Consider the following 14057-nt stretch of genomic DNA (forward strand, 5'->3'; position numbering starts at 1 on the left):
GAGCTCTGGTGACAGACCAGTGCTACAGTCATTACATTCTGTCCATTTGATTGGTGTTCTGAAATTCATTCTTTACTATTTAGGCTCAGGCTTTTCCAGAGTTTCCCTCAATTCTTTGGATTATATTAGTTGTTTATTTATCATATTTTATCCTTACACCCATGCATAGTGTCTGCTTCTGTGTCAGTCTCCTCCAAATCCCTGCCTTCATGAAGCTTATTTTCTGGTGAAGGAAGACTGACATAAAATAAAATCAAAGTAGAGAGGAAATATAGACTATATAACATAGTCAAACGGTGCTAAATGCAATGGAACAAAATCTAAGGGAAAGGGAAAGGTACTGTGTATGAGGGGGCATTCAATTTTGAAAGGGGACAGGAATGCCTCATTTAAATGGGACATTTGAGAAATGGCCCGAAGGATAGGATGAAGCAAGCCTTGTGGATCTATGCGGGGAGGGAATTCCAGACTGAGGAAGGATCAAGTGCAAAGACCTTGACTGTGGTATGATGGGTGTGTTCCTGTAAGAGCTGGGGTGGAACCGGCCAAGGGCAGAGTGGTAGGACACGCGGTCAGAGAGATGGTTGGGGAGGCTTAGTGAGGGGGCAGGCAGTTTGCAGCAGAGTTTATCAGCAGGTAAGGATTATAACCCAAACTGAAAACATTGGAAGTAAAGAAGAAGGAAAATATATGGTATTTATTGCACACTTCCAAATACAAGAAATATTTGTGGGCACATCTTCTTTCCCTACTGGATCTTGAGCATGGGTACTTAGTCCTACATATCTTTAATTCCTATAACAATTGGGATACTTACTTGCAAAGAATAAGCACTCAGTGGAAATTTTGTTGAATAAATGAATAAACTGAGTGAATGAAATATAAATACTCAAAGAAACTATCTTAAGCAGACTGGGAATCTGTTGGCTTTCTTGGTTGGGAATCCCAAAATCTGAGTTGGCTTCTGACACTGCAAGGGCACCAGGGCCTGATTTCTCTCCCTCTCCTATCAGCTCTGCTCTCTTTGCTGTGTTAGCTTCATTCGCCAACTTCATACAGTGAAACGACACTGGGAATAGCTCCAGTGTATGTACTTTTGGATTCAAGACTACAAAAAAAATTGAGAGACACAGAGAGAGAGAGACTGAGACAGAGGGAAGAAATTGATTCTCTCCTTCAATTAAGAGGGTCTTGAGCCTGGTTCCTATTGGCCTAAATTGTGCAAACTAATAGATCCAGGAGAAGAAATATGATAATTGACTAACTGGGCAATCAGAGCCCACTTCTAGAGCTAGTTGCCCAAGAAAATTCAATTCATATTTTATGACAAGAAAGAATAGATCCAGACCAATAAAATAGCAGCAGATGTTCACCTGAAAGAGGAACTTGTACTACCTTAAATCTGTAGATCTTAATTTTATCTCCTGGACAAGGCCAGATCCTATGAAATCACAAAAGACATGTTTGTCTTCCAAACATGAACTCTATTCATATACCAGCATGTTCCAGTGGTTAATAGAAAGTGATTACTATCATTAATGATATAATTATATGCATAAAGATGAAAGTTTAAAATAATATATAAAATCCTTTTCTCCAATTTCAGGAACAAGTAAGTAATCAATTAAAGAATTTAGGGATTTCCTAGGTGGTGCAGTGGTTAAGAATTCGCCTGCCAATGTAGGGGACACAGGTTTGATCTCTGCTCCAGTAAGATCCCACGTGCTGCTGAGCAACTAAGCCCATGTGCCACAACTATTGAGCCTGCACACTAGAGCCTGTGAGCCACAACTATTGAGCCTGTGTGCCGCAACTACTGAAGCCCACGCACCTAGAGCCCATGATCCACAACAGGAGAAGCCACTGCAATGAGGAGCCCGTGCACCACAATGAAGAGTAGCCCCAACTCGCTACAACTAGAGAAAGCCCGTGTGCAGCAACAAAGACCTAATGCAGCCAATAAATAAACAAATTTATAAAAAAAAAAGAATTTAGTTGTTAAGGCTTGACTACAGTACTATCTCCTTTGCATTCATCCATCCATTTTATGTCATCAGATTTTGGACTTCTGTATAATGTTTAATTAAAATCTTAACTTATTAAGATCTTGTGAGGATGGAATATGCCCTATATATTAGTTTTTCTATTGTTGCATAAAAAAATTACCGTAAAACTTAGTGGAGTGAATAATAAACGTTATCTCATAGTATCTGTCAAGTATTTGAATTTGGCTTTGCTGGGTGCCTCTGGCTCAGCTTGAGTTTTCTCATGGCTTAGAGTTTCTCATGAGGTTGCAGTCTCCAAAGTATCAGCTGGGGCTGGGTTCATTGGTCACTTCAAGCCTCAACTGTGGGAATATTTGCATCCAAACTTATCCCCAGGGCTGTTGCTAGACCTCATGTAATCACTGACTGATCACACACGTCAGTTTCTTGCCAAGTGGGCCTTTCCATAGGGAAGCTTGCAACATGACAGCTGGTTTCCCCAGAGTGAGGGCTCTGAGAAAAAGTGAGCAAGAGATGATGCCCAAGATGGAAGCCAGAGTCTCTGTAATTGAATCTTGGAAGTGACATCCCATGGTTTCTTCACTATTCTATTTCTAAGAAGAAAGTCACTAGGTCCAACTTATATTTGAGAGAAAGGGATTACACTGAATACAGACACCAGGAGGCAGGACCTATTTAAGGTTGCCTACCACAATCTCGACTTCTCATCTGTCTACAAAGTAACGAACAGAAGGAGGTCTCAACAAATACTTGTAAATTGACAAGTGTTTCTTTAAAATTAATGATATCCCTATAGAGAAATGAAATGTTTTTATCAGAGTTTAACCTAACAACCTAATTTTAGAAAAAGTCATACTTATCTTCAAAAAGGTTTTGCATTATTTAGTATATTAGTGGCATTAATATATTTTGACATGTTTTCAAGGTGTTAAATATAATTTGGATGTATGATAAGCAAAATTAGGTGATACTTCATTTTAACAAGATTATGCTAATATGTTTTTGTTCTTCCTAACTGAATACTCTGATTTGAAATGCTTTAGTATATTTGTTCTTCTCTTAGATTTATTTTATCCTTAAATTTTCTAACATTTGTAAAGCTTATACAAATATCATTCTCATTTACTTTGAGATTCTCTAGAATTCCTATAAAATAGACTCTGAATTTTTATTTCAAATTAAATGTATAATCTGTAGAGAAAAATGGTCTAATGTTTACAAAATTAGAGCTAGCCTATGAGTATATTTTCAAATCATAAATTTCTCAATTTGCTAGATAATGAAAAAGGTCATAAGGCAAATATTTCTATTTTTTTCTGATTTGTTTTCCTGCCTCAATATTCGCTTTCTAAGCAGAATGACTGAGAAGAAAGAACATAGGCTAAGGAGTAAGAAGTTGATAAATCCTGATTTTAATACCTACTAAATGTGATGTTGGGCCATAACTCTGAGTCCCTATACCAGAAGTAGACACAGCTCACGTAGCTGTAGAGCCTGGATGAGATGAGGCATATGAAGTGCTTTGTAAATTGCCAAGTGATATAGAAATAGAGTTTATGACTCCTAGGTAACTGAAAAGGCACAAAAACATAGAAGGACAATGCTCTCTAATGCCTTGATACTTGCTTTAATAAGTTAGGATTTCTGGATTGTAATAATACCTATTTTTACCATTTATTAAATGCTTTATCTGGATCAGCTTTTGTGACAAACAGCGAATATGAAGATGAAAAACACAAAACTTTCCTTCATGCCACTGAAAGTTTATGGGTGAAAATTGTAATACAACTAGACATTTAATAAAATTGAGAAAAGTTTCAAAGGTCTAATATCATATCATCTCATTAAGTCTTTAGTTAATAATTATAACTAAATCTTGTCATAATCAAATTAAACTCTTTCCAAATCAATTCTGAGGGTAGTGATTAGAGAAAGAATACCTTTAGATTACATCATTCTACAGGTTTCATTTCAGGATGTAATAATGTTTTTCATATGCAGCAGTAATTTTACTTGAAAGTGTTTGGGAATTTTTTATAAATATATTATTTATGGTAATAAACAGATACTTAGGATGCTGACATTTTAAGACTCAATAATGAATTAAGAAAATTATTTCTTCCTAACTGTGATAATAAATGACAATGCTTTGTCATTAATTAAACACCAAACTTTTGCAGTTATTTGGGTGGATACTTCCTCAAGGAGACAATAACTTAACCATCTACTCAGATAATAATAATATATCCATTGTAACATTTGATCTTTATATCAACCTATATTAGTCAGCTTTGGCTGGGTAACAAACAACCCAGTAAACTGAAGTGGTTTATATAAATGAATATCTATTTCTTTCTCATGTTGCATTAAGCTTGCAGTTTGTCTATTGTCTCTGTTATAGGTCTATGGGTTTAACTGAAGGTCTGCTCCACTTGACATTTCATTCTGTGATGTAGGCTAAAGGAACAGATCCTAGCTGAGAAACTGTATTCTTGTGGGAGAGGGCAAGAGCACAAGACAGACCAAGCTGAACTAGTTCATTTGCATTAAAGCTTTTGTTCATTTGTGGTATGCTGTCATATCCACTCAAAAAACATTAATGAAAGTAAGTCACAAGACAAGCCTGCTACAACTCGGGTGGGAAAGGAAGGATACATTTTCACAAAAGTAAAATCTACAACAAAATTCTATGAGTAGATACAGTAGAAATTATGTCTGCATTTTAAAGATGTACAAATTGAAATATACACCATAAGGGTCCGTAGTTGAGAACATGAATGTGTCAGACAGATCCAAAGCCGATTCCTGGCTCTGCCACTTACCAGCTTTGTGATCTTTGGCAATGACCTCATTATCTGTAAAATGGTGGGCATAATCTATATTTCAGGATATTTATTAATATTTAATCAGATAAAAACACACAAAGAACCCAGCATAGTGTCCAGAACATAGCAATTATCTCCTAAATGTCACCTTTACGTCCACTGAAATAAACTTCCTGAGTCATTTGATGAGTGAGTGCGAAGAGCTGTAATGAAACTCAGAACTGGCCTTGCAGTCTTCTGTTCTTTCAGAATGCTTGTTTGTCTCCATGTTAAATGGTCCTTCCCAGACAATAGTTAACTAATAAGTGAATCCAATCGGTACTACATGGAGATTTCAAAAACATTATACAGAATGGTTTCAAGGAAGTATAAAAAGTTTAAATTGAGGTGTGTCTGTATCCCTATTTCATAACCTATGAATAAACAAGAATGTTACATTACAGACTTTTTTAAAAAAAGTAATCATATATCCCACAACATCCTGAAGCACTTGGTAAATTGCCATATTCTTCTTTTTTCAAAGTGAGTTATTTTATTTTATTTTTTTATCTTTATTTGAGTATAATTGCTTTACAGTATTATGTCAGTTTCTGCTATACAACAAAGTGAATCAGCCACATGTATACATATATCCCCATATTTCCTCCCTCTTGAGCCTCCCTCCTTAAAATAAATATCACTTGACAGCTTTTCTCTCTTACTAACTAGTAGGCATTTTATTAACATTTTAATAAACTCTCTTGAAACTTGCATTTAGCACATGAGATATTTTCCTTTTTGAATTTAAACATCAAATACATTTGTTCTTTACCTTGACTTTCATTAACTAAATGTGATTTTTAAAAAAAACAAAATAAAAGGTGTTTTTAAATAACCTAGTCATGTTCCTCTGAGCAACAATTTTATAGTATAAATCATACAAATCAACTGTCTAGTGTCAAATTGTTCTTTTTATATGCAACAGTAGATAAAAATACTGTTATAGGCAAATCCAATAGCACAACGCCTAAACAAAGTTATAATTAATACAAAATCCAACAAGTTGTCAGAAAATCTCGTATGGATAATATTTACTAAGATTAAAGAACTCTATCATGTTATAAAATTATTTTGGAAACTGATTTTCTTTCTGATTTATGATGAATATCTAAAATGTCAAAGGAATCAAGTAAAGAATAATGTAATGTAGAAATTTTTATCTTTCAGTAAAATGGAACTAATTCATTGATGTGATAATAGCTCATCACTTTCTTTCTCTGCATTCTCAACATCAAAATGCCAATATTTGGATGAACAATTAAAGTTGAGACACATTTTGGACAAGTTGCTGTAGAGAACTAAAAGAAAATGGAAAGCATCACTTGGCTTTGTGTGGACAATTGATGACCAAACAAGTCACTTAAAAACAGAAAAGCAAACAATCAAACAGCAACCAAAAAAAATGATATATAAAAATGGCTAAATCTGTTACTTCTGACAAAAACGCATTGATACTATAGTCAGGATGATTAAAAATGTTTTTCCAGTCCACTAGCTTAGATTATTGGCTCCTTATATACTGTTAACACAATACTTTTTAAAAATAATTCCTCATAACACCATAGAATTCAACCAGTATCAGAACAACCAGATGCTGAAATTAGAAATTCTAAAGCAACTCTATAAAGAGTCATCCTCAGCCTCATTTCAGTTGCATGAGAAGTAGACATATTTGGCAAATGGCATTTAATGACCAAAAAAAAAAAATCGTACAAATTACTGCATGCTTTCAGAGAATCGGGATCCAAGTTGGTTGGCTTGAATCTTCTCCGAGGCCCATTGAAGCATTAAAATACAGTGCGTCTGTGAGTAATGATAGATAGAAATCACTCAGTTGCATGCAGGTAGTACTGCTACGCATTTTGGGTTATGGAAAATATTTACCAGAAGAGATGAGAATGGAAGCACCTGTGGTGCTAGAAACAGAGAGAATTCATAAACTGATTACTCTAGCATAATGTAATTAAATTTGGTACAAGAAATTGTTTTAGAAAATGCCATGAAAGAAGAGAAATAAAAAGTCAAGGTCTTAACCTATCTTTTGATTTGAAGTCTGAGAACTAGGTCTATGCCATTCCTTAAGACCAAAGATAGCTCATGAAAATATGAAGTCAAACATCAAAGTATGTCAGTATTCACGTGTAAAACTGTGCAACTCAATTAATGTACCCAATAGTTTATGCAAAATGTGTCAATTTCAAGCAAAATTGAGCATAAGGACCATGAGTCTCATTTTCAGCAACTTAGAGGAGGAAATAAGAATATGGTCCATGGAGATAAAATTTAATTTTGTGAGACTGTCTCTTTGAGTCTCCTCCACAACACCATTTTTCATATTCTATTCTGAAAGTGCAAATATTTATGTTAGTTTTGTAAGATTATGAATTAAATAATGTTTCTCTACTCTTATAGTAATGTTGCATTTCACAAATAATAAAACTATTGTTTCCAGATGGACAGTCTTCCTTAGTAAGACCTGGAGCCTGCTCATCTTCTTTAGCTCCTAAGACACTATTCCAAAACAGTCCCTATCTTTTCAAACTCCTTACTTGAACCATTTTCTCTTTTAGAAAAAGACTTGTCCTTCTATGTCATAAAAGAAGTAGAACCCATCAGATTAATAGTCTCAATTGATCACTCTTGCAATTTATAAATGTATCTAAAGTCCCTAAAATTTTTACCTCTTTTTGTCCAGTTTCAAATGAAGTGGTGTCCCATTTTTCCAAAACCAACCCATATGTTTGTGTTTTGGACCCATTTCTTCTCCTGTTTTTGCAAATTTTCAACCTGTTTGCATTTTCTTTGTCGGTATTCCTTCATCTTCTCAACCTCTTCATGCTCCCTTCCTATTACCTCCTGCCCTTCAGATAAGAATGAACTAAGTAACAAACAAGCAAGTCAACACCAAACTCGACCAAAAAAATGGAACCCTTTCTAATGACCTCCCAACTGCCAAACCCAATAGATTTTTTATCCTTTTGCCTTTAATTTACTGTGCTTCTAGGCTATTAGTCTCTTGGCATTTTCTACTCCCTTGTCACTTTTATACAACTCTCTTTCAGTTTTCTTTACAACTTTTGCCCACTCATTTATCTCTTCTTCTAAGATTTTGTTTTCTCTATCCATAATGAAAATTAGAATTTCCTTGGGTTCTGTCCTTAGATCTACATGTTCACTGTGAGTAACCTATAATTGCGTATTGTTTTATCAATACATTTATGTTTTGTCATGGGTGCCTTAAAACATAGAGGTTAAGATCATAAACTTGGGAGCCAGGTAGATTATGAATTAAGTTCTACCTATTCTACATATAGGCTTCTGAACTCCACCTCTATCCCAGGTTCAGATGGATGTTCCCATTCTGGATCTGCCTTTATCCTCTGCCTTCTAATTAGTATCGTGACTATACTTGTGTCTTTCCCCAATCCCATTGGACTATGAGAGTGTGTAGGGTGGAGACACCTTCATCAGTGTATCTCCTATAAACGGCACAATAATAGAACGTGTGTGGAGCCGACAGTTGTGGCAATCTGCCCTTAGTTGAATCTCCTTGTTTGAGTTGAGTAATACCTCTTGTCTGACTCTAACTCTACTACAGTGGTTATCAAAAGCTTTTAAAAGATGCTTTAGGTGCTCATTCTAGCATAATAATAACAACATTATAATACTGGTAAAACTAGAACTGGATTCTACTTTCATCAGTAGCACCACCATTAATTAACGGCTTTTTGATTAACTAATCTTTAAATTAGAGTCTCTAAAGTGATGTGCTCAAGGAAAATCATTAGGGCACTAGAGGAAAAAATTAAAGATTCTATTTATATTCATATATATTATTTAAGATAAAAACAGAAGAAATTAACATTACTCATGTCACATTCACATTAATAGTAGTGTGGGTATATAATCTATAGCTGAATATACATAGATTAAGTTGTGGGTTCACAAGGCTGCTAGTCAACATGCCACCTTTGTATGAAATAGATATAAACTCGCCTTCCTGCAGGCAGCTGCAATCCCACAACAAAGCACATAACTTGGTGAGCAGAGCACTCAGTGTATTTCTACCTTAGTCTGCCTCTAGGATACATGCTGTGCTGTGGGATATGCCCTATACCCATTTATGGGGTGTCCATGAATGTTCAAAAGCATTTTGTTGATGAAGTGATCAATCATTTTCCAGTCTTAAGGAAATCTTGACAATTTTCAAAATCATTCTAAATTATAATCTTAAAGTTCAAACTTAAAGATATGAGATGATAATTATTTCTAGGTAGGCATGACATTCCTTAACCAGTAAATAAACAGAAGTAAATATTGGAAATAGTTTTGTTTTTTTTTAATTTTCATGGCTATTTAGAACTCACTCATAAATTACATAAGCTCAAAAGAGTTTAATTTATGTATATAGAGATATAATAGATGATAATTTATATTTATTAAGCACTTATTTTGACAACCACTGTTTGAATATTTTACATGAATTAAAAATTTTCCTCAGAACAAGGTAGATATTTCTATTGATGTACAGTTTTCCAGATGTACAGAGTAGGGAAATGAGGCCTCCAATTTGCCCAAAGAAACAGGCCTGATAAAAGACAGAAGGATTCTGTAGATATTTACAGGACAATTTGAGAAAATGACCTTGATTCATCTTCATGTGACTACAAAGCTGGTTTAAGGAAAATAACCCCTTAGAGCTATGTTAGAGCTACTACAAATACAATTGCAGTTCATCATCCATCATTCATTCATTTATTAAAAACATACTTATTGAACACCAACTATGTGCCAGTCACTGCTGTAGGCACTGAGGATAGAACTATGGAGAAGATACTTTGAGTCCCTAAACCTCATGTAGCTTAGTGGGGGAAGGGTGTCTTAAGAAAAATATTCTTTCCAAAAATAATCAAATAGAATAAAGTCATTTCTTCTCTCTAGTCCTACAATAGTTTCACCTTTTTTCAAATTTGATGTTTCCTATGTTGTTATTTATATGCCTGGAAGGGTTTTCATATTTTTTAGATCATTTGACTTTCTATGAAAGGCTGCAGGGTTAGAAAATGTGAAACTAATGTTATTTTCATACTGATGCACTTGGCTTTTACCATTCTATCCATTCACCTTGTATTATGTCTGATCTTGTGGAGTCTTTCAAGTCGACTTCGAAGTTCACTTTGTATGTTACTGTGCTTGGTTAAAATCAACATGCTGTAACACTAAGCAAAGTGGGTACTGAACACAAAAGAGAAATGTTTTGAAATAACAATTTAAATTCCTGTGATGCAATTCAGTCTCCCAGAGTTTTACCTTTTGAATGAATGCATAGACTGATGAGACAAAATAGTGAGTGATTTTTTTGGTGGACAGAATCCTGAAAGTTTCAAACGTCGAGAACATGGATACAAAACGAGAAATGAATAATAGTAAAAAATATTTAATCAGCATCTAAAACAGTATTTTTGTTACAAAAAGCCCATGCATTTTATTTCCTAAGTGAAGAATATAGCCACTCCAACCTAGCTGACATGTATTTAGAGTTCATTAAAAGTTACTATCTCCTGAGTGGAATTGCAAAAGATAGAATATTAGAAGCAATGAGAAAAAGGATTAAGGCTCATCAATACCGTTGTATTGAGAAGTAAAAGAAGAGAAGAGAGTAACATCAAAATCATGACTACCTGGAAGATAGCCTGGAATCATTAAGTATAGGAGAAAATAACCTTCCACAGCTCAGTAACTTTGGAGGGCATTATTGTTCTACATTATGAGATGATAAGTTCAAATGACCCAATATTGTGCACTATGTCTAAATATTCAAGAAAATGAGTAATGTAGACTTCTAATATTAGCACAGATGTAATCAATGCTCTGTGACATTAATTTAACATTGTATAATATAGATCATAAAATGAAAGTCAGATTTTTAAAATGAAGTACAGGTCTGCAAGTTCTGTATGACTATCTCATGCCCTGATAGTAATTTAACACATATTTCTAAATGTATGATTCTGCCAAGACTTACAATGCCCTCGAACAGCAGCCATCCATGTTAATGTAAGTTCATTATACTTGGTAAGTCACTAATGTAATTTCTGAGAGGAAAAGAGAAAACAATATCATTTAGGCAATAGAATATGGGGTGGTATTTCAAACAATCAGATGACGTGTATCTTATAGATCTTTTTGCGGATAATCAAAGGTTTAAAGATGAGAACACTGCATATCATTAAACCAATCAAAATCCAGTATAAGATATTAACTTTCAGAAAGAGAACTATCTTATAAGATGATTAGATAGGATTCTTGACAAAAAGAATACTAATTTATGTGAGTCCAGTTAACATCTTCTAAATGTAAATGCAAATTATAGATGTCTTGAATACAGGTTTTACCCTGCTATCTGAAAGTAGAGCATTTCTATGAAAACTTTTGTAAACTGAAATGGCTGTAAAGTGAAGACGTAATTACTGTAAAACACATCTTGCTAACGGATGCACAAAACAAACTGAGATAAAGCACAGATGTTCACAGACACATTTCAAAGCTATAGCAGCTTGATACTGAGATGCTGAGTGTAGTTCCCAAGGAAGAAGATTGGTACTGCCTCTATAAAGGCTTGCTGCAAGCTATTTTTGCATTTTGACTTTTTTTTTTAGTAAAACTAAAACCCCCTTTGGATTTCTTTCCGCTAGCAAAAACAAGTACTAATGTAGATCTTTCATAAAAGTCAAGTGGTGTAAAGTGAATTTTCCGAAAGAGAATATACCTATATAGGCAAATGTCAAATCATTCTATATTTTACCCCACAATACATTTTCTTAGAAAAAAGAACTTACAATACTAAAATGTGAATTTAAAATTTTTTACCTTTGAGTCTCTTTATCGATCAATAAACAAACTGATGAAAACTCTGAACCCTAAAGTTGTTAGTATCTAACTTCTAACCATTTATTTTACAATGAATTATTACTCTAATGTATCTGGTTTGGAATTTTAATACTTGATATGGCTAATTATAATCATCACCACCACCATCCCCCTTCACGACCATGATACACTTCTGACTCTGCCAGTTTAGTCTATTATTCCTTTTAAGAACTTTTATTGAGAGACAATTGACATACAATAAGCTGCATATATTTAAACTGTACAATTTGATATTTGTTTTCTTATTAGTAATGTATACATGGCAATCCCAATCTCCCAATTCATGCCCCCCCACTAGCCTATTATTAAAATATGTTATTTTGGCACAATTACTTGGACATTTGAATAAAGGTAGAAAATGAGTATTTGATCCTACTGGAGACATCAGCACTGTATATTGCGAAGAAACAATGTAACTATAATTACCCAAAAGAGTCTTAAGCATATAAAAAATAACATTTTCATAATTCTCCGATTATTAAAAAATGACCATTTTTGCAAAAGTAGAACATTTTGTAAAAGTAGTACTTCCTCTTCATTTCATGAATAGTCACTACTAGAAAAAGAGGATAAATATTCAAAGATGTTTTAATCAATAGTTATGCTAACCAAAATGTTAAAGACATTTCTATTTAGTAATAAACTGTGCTTGTAGAATCAACAAACTTCCATTTTCTAAAAACATTTTAGGGATTTTCCAATATATGTAATGGTATCTGGAGGTTACATAAACATGGTAGCCAGGTGGTCGATAACAGAACAGGTAATCTCTTTAACAATTATGCTGGAACAAACCTACAGACCATGTTACTTTGTTAAAAGTTAGCATCTCCTAACACAAGCTTCTTTAATTGATTATAAGTTAGGTCAGGCTTGTACTCTACCTTAACCTTTACACAAAAGCTGGCTCTATTATTAGTTATAGTTAATGAAAAGCTCACAAAATTCCCACATGTTTCTCATACATCTCTAATAGGGTAGTCCTTATGCTCTCTAATTAGGTAGTTCTTTGAATTTTTATCACTAAAGGCATTTCTTTGGATTGAAGCAGTGTTTGAACTCCTCTGTAAATCAACAAAAGTTCAATCAAATTCCAGGCAGCTTTTAGAAACTAAATATGATTTGATATAAAAAATGAGTCGAGAAATATCTAGAGCAAGGGACTCAGCCATGGGAGCTACAGTGGCTTAAAGGAGGTCCATGAGAGACAAGGGGCAGACTAAAGACACTTCTCCCAGGGAAGGAGCACATATATATGTAGACAAATGTGGGAAAAGAGACTCATTAACTTCACTTTATAGTTTCATGCCTTATGTTTTCATTATTAAAGACATTAAAGTTTTAAGATAATAATTGTAGAACACATTAATTTAGATACGGTATGTTTATCTCTATACGTATAGCTATCTCACTGGAGGGAGGTGTATATGTCACAGTTTTAATATAAAACCCTGGGACTTCCTAGGTGGCGCAATGGTTAAGAATCTGCCTGCCAGTGCAGGGGACATGGGTTTGATCCCTGCTCCAAGAAGATCCCACATGCCTCAGAGCAGCTAGGCCTGTGTGCCACAACTATTGAGCCTGCGCTCTAGAGCTCGTGAGCCACAACTACTGAGCCCATGTGCCACGACTACTGAAGCCCATGCACCTAGAGCCTGTACTCTGCAACAAGAGAGGCCACCACAATGAGGAGCCCGCGCACCACAATGAAGAGTAGCCCCTGCTCGCCACAACTAAAGCCTGTGTGCAGCAACAAAGACCCAATACAGCCAATAAAATAAACAAATAAATTTTAAAATATATATAAAAAACCCTACATTTTTAGTTATTTTTATTCTGTAATTAAAAAGTTTGACTCATTAAAAACAAAACAACATCAAAGAAAAGCCTATAATAATTATTGCCAACTTATAAAAGACTATCCCATGTTCATGATATATTATTTTCTGTTCTTGCATTTTCCTAATTATTACGTCAAAAATAAAGTGAATATTCACACATTCTATTATAATAGAAATATCTTGTATGAGACTGAGAAACCTCAAATTTTAAATTTAGATGTTAGTAAAATTTCACAGCCAATATTAAGTTCAGGATAACCTAAAATAATTTCTTTTTCTCTCCCAAAAAATCCTTTTGAGTCATTTTACTAGTTTAGCTGACAGATATTTTCAATGAACTAAGACTTGTGTCACAAAAGTCACTTCAAATAAACTCTTTAGTAGCTTAGGCCTTAAAATAAGAACATTAGCTACTT

This window comes from Hippopotamus amphibius, chromosome 7 (genome assembly GCF_030028045.1).
Source record: "Hippopotamus amphibius kiboko isolate mHipAmp2 chromosome 7, mHipAmp2.hap2, whole genome shotgun sequence".
Lineage (NCBI taxonomy): Eukaryota > Metazoa > Chordata > Mammalia > Artiodactyla > Hippopotamidae > Hippopotamus > Hippopotamus amphibius.